At 42.1% G+C, this 4118-nt stretch overlaps 1 protein-coding gene across 1 annotated transcript in view; it reads right to left on the reverse strand.

Annotated features, from left to right (window-relative positions):
• The window catches only part of ZNF654 (zinc finger protein 654), a 31299-nt gene extending 27964 nt beyond the window's left edge, over positions 1-3335 (reverse strand). The window contains exon 1 of the mRNA XM_019528574.1: positions 3191-3335. The gene's annotated coding sequence lies outside the window, so the exon portion shown is untranslated. The remainder of the gene's footprint in view (positions 1-3190) is intronic.
• Between the last annotated feature and the right edge of the window lie 783 nt (positions 3336-4118).

A 4118-nucleotide genomic window follows, 5' to 3' on the forward strand; every position in this document is an offset into this window, starting at 1 on the left:
AGCACCTGTTCACATGGCTCCGGTCGCGGGGCTCCCTGGGGGGCTGGGCCAAGTAGGGTCCTAGGCAGGAGCTTGACCCGGCCCGGCACCAGGCAGAGGCCTCCTCCTAGGGAGTGAGGAGTTAACCCCTTCCCACCACGAGCCCGCTTACCTCCGACTGTGCTGGGGGTTAGCAGGGGGCTCTGCGGCTACTGAGGGGGTGTCTGGGGAGCGGGGGCACAGCGGGCTTCACCCACACATCTCTCACTGCTCTGGAGCCTAACATGCAACTATTCTGAAAGCCAGCCATGCCTGGAACTCTGATACTGCTTGGGAGAGATAACCCCCATTCTAGCAAACAGCACGCATGGTATTTATATGTGGCTTTTAAGAAAAATCTTAAGTTACAAATCCTCTCTACTGTTCAAAGCTGACTGCAGATATAATTATTACATTTCCTCAGTATCAGCTTATGTGCTGCATGCTCACATCACCAAACTAGAAGGGGGATCCAGCTTAAGACTTTCCAAGCCATTAGTCTTAAAAAAAGAACATTAGTGTGACCAAAGATGCTGAAGTGGGCCGATTTCCATCCTGCAGTTTGGGTGGGGAACATTTTGGGGGGCTCAGTGCAAGGACACTTAACTGTAAATAGTTCCTTTGTTGCAAGCATCGCTGTATGCAAGGGGTCCTACAGGGAAGGGGAGACAGAGACAGAGAGAGACCAGACAAGACTTCTTCTGAAAAGCTGCCCCTCAAGAGTGGCATGGCCCATGACAAATAGAATCTCAGTATTAGTTTTCAGCTCTGCCGTGACACCCTATAGTGCAACTGTGATACCGCATTTGCTATACATGCAAGTATTTACATGGATGATGCACATCATCCCTTCATATGTTACTGCAAGACAGTGCTAGTGTGTTTGTTTAATAACGGCCCCAGTTTATAGGAGTGGTATTAAATGTGATTATAAGTATTGCTTCATGCTTTGAATCAGAGGAGTAGGCTTAATAGAGATAAAACACCAGTCCTGGCTCTAAACTGTGTTTTTGGCCCATTACAACAGAAACCCCGCTCAAGAATACAGAGACTAAATGGAGTCAGACAGGTTCCTGTTCTCTTAAAGCCCAACAACTAAGGTTTTAATGTATGAAATGTTTTTTTGCAAAGCACTGGAAAGCTCCACCAGACTAGCATCGTATTTGGGCAAGGTTTCCTAGGCAACTACTAGGTCCAAAAATCATTTTGTCACATGACATCAAAAACAAAGGCAAATCAGTTTCAGAGGAAAAATATGACTTTAGAGTTTGTGTTCTTCATCAGGGAGAGGTAAGTAGTAATTCAGAACAATCCAGCTCCAAAACCCACATTATATGCAGGTAATGTATGTACTGTAATACCCCACATTACAAATTTGATTTGTGGGGTAACAGCAGCAGCAATGGACTCTTTCTGGCCTTTGCTAGGAAGCTAGCCAAATGTCTGATCAGTAACTAATCCAGATTACAAAAGACACTAGATTTAGGGTGATGGTTATGCATTGTATTACAGTAGCACAAAAAGAGGCCTGTCAAGACTGAGGCTGTACTGCATTACGCTCCAGATACCACATGAAGGTGGTATCTCTACCAAACATTAATAACTGTCTTAAATTGTCTTCTGTTTTCACAAGCTTCAGAGAAGCCAACGAGCAAACAATTGGCAAAAAGCTTCATCAATGACTTTTCCCAGGAAATGAGATGGATGGTAACCTCTTCCCCATCCATTTTGTGTACAAATAATTTCTCATATATTTGAACCCTTTTGCTTCTAGAAAACTTTTCTAGTTCAACACATTTAGAGTTTAACAACATTATTCCCAGACAAATTAATTTAATTTGTTCTGTAAAATTTCACTAGCATTTAAAATTTCACAAGCTAATGCCTCCAAAAGGAAAAACAAAGCCATTAACAACACTTAACAGATGAACTTGGCAAGCCAGAGCCGTTTCATCTGCTGGACAAAGGAAATTAACCAAATCTACATGGCCAGAACTAGCGTAGGGGGCTGATTTTGCAAGTGCTTTTTATTTCCTGTCTCCATCTGCTGATGCCAAGATGTAATATAGTCTGGACCAACTATAATCTGCAATACAAGAGAGAATTCCTCTCCACTCCCTTCTGATGTTTTGGCAATAAGGAATCTACTCTACCGAGTCAAAACAACAAGATGCGTGAATCAGCAATCTGAAGTCTTTTCTTTATATATAATGTCTTCTGAATAGACAACCATGGAAGAAAATACTTCCTGCAAAATGTGTTTGCAAGATCACAGATTAAAAAGAAACAAGAAACTCTTTACTGAAGGCTTCTGCAACATAAGAATTTACTTATATTTACTTTTTATTTTACCATTTATTTTTTGCATCTCTTCCTACTTGGGACCAGAATACTGCCACTTATTTAAAATAATTGCTTCATTGCTGTTTTGTTGCAAAAATTGCATGAGAGCATAATCAAAATTCTAAAGGATACCTTCTCTGCAGTAATTCCCAAAGCTTTTTGGGTTACAATACCACATCCAGGTAAATAACTTTGTGAAATGCCCATATGCAAAGCTACCACCATTTGTAAGCCCCTTGAACAGTGGGGCAGGGGCTTAACCACAACTCAGCTGCTGTGTGGTACCTGCCATTCAGTGAAACCAAGTTAGTTTACCAATCAAACATGGTTAAGTTTCTTCAGTTTAGTTTTCATACCTACAGAGTAAGGGCAAGCATAGGTAGTTACCACAGAGTACTTGTAATACAGTAAAACTCCAATCACTATTAATTAATGGGAAGAATCTGGATAATTACAGATTACAGAATATGCAGGATTGTAAACCTATGGCATGTTATTTGGAAGGATCATGCCCACGCTTGGGATCACAACCCCAAATTTGGGAATTGCTACTTTAAAGGGTGATGGTCACATTTCTATTGACATTTACTTTTGTTAAAAAATGAGCTCTTATGAAGATGTGCGAGTTGAACAGATTTCTTAAGTAAAAGAAATACATTAAACATAAAATTTCTGTGAGTTTGGTTTAAGGTCACCAGGGACAAGTTTAGTTCCACATATCTGAGGAGAGAGAAAAAGAAAAATGACTTGGTGGCACCCAATTTCACTACAGAGATAAAATACAGGTCAGTTAACATGTAAACAGTGTAATAGTAAGTGAGATACTTACAAAGCTAGGCTACTCAAAACATATTGTACATGCTGCTCACATTCAGCTGGGAACGATACACAGGCAGATGTGAAACAACAAAGAGCCGTCTGAAGCACCTCAAGTTGAGGCAATGGAACCTGCCATCTTCCAGCATAGTCTTCAACAACCTAATGAGAAAACAGGCAAAGCTGTGTTACTACAGAAAACATGCTCTTTGGTCAGAAGTCATAAAAATATTTATAATTTTTTCACACTGAGTACTTGGTACCTCACAAATCATTCCAAAGATGAAAAAAAAAAAAAGAGTCTAATCCAGAGGTTGATAACCTAGGATAAATACAGACAGTCAAAAAGCCCAAGGCTGAATCTACTCATTTTTTGCAAGTTAGTCTAAATTTCAGAGATTAAATTGACCAACATGTGAACACACATTTACTTTTTGTAGCCACGTGCCTGCAGTGACTACAGCACAGCTCGGGGGAGGGGTGTTACAGTACAGCTCTCTTGCATGCAATTAGCATGGGCTGTGTGTTTGCTGCTGCTTCCTGCTGCCCCCAAGGTCTCTAGAATTTGCTGTCCAGAATCACAGTAGGACTCTGCAGGGTTGCTCATCAGTTCCTCTTCCTGCTCCCAGGTGCCCCTAGGATTTGTAGTCCAGTTACAGCCAGCAGTAAGTTTAACAGGACAGGGCAGTTCTGTACTTGGGGATGAGGGTTAACCTCCCCACCTCTGGCCCCAGATCCCAGCTGGGGTTTGCCAGGGGGGGCACACTCTTTGCCTTCCTCCCTCCCCCCCAACCCTTCTCTGCTAGAGCAGGCAGCCCAGCCAAGGAATGGAAAGCATGCTGGGGGACTGATCTAATTTGAACCAGGTACAGGTCAGAGGCTGGATCGAGTCCACCAGGCTATTTTCATTTGACCTATGAAGCCCAGATTATCAGCAGCAT

Source organism: Crocodylus porosus, unplaced genomic scaffold (assembly GCF_001723895.1).
Source record: "Crocodylus porosus isolate Cpor-Errol unplaced genomic scaffold, CroPor_comp1, whole genome shotgun sequence".
In the NCBI taxonomy this organism is placed as follows: domain Eukaryota; kingdom Metazoa; phylum Chordata; order Crocodylia; family Crocodylidae; genus Crocodylus; species Crocodylus porosus.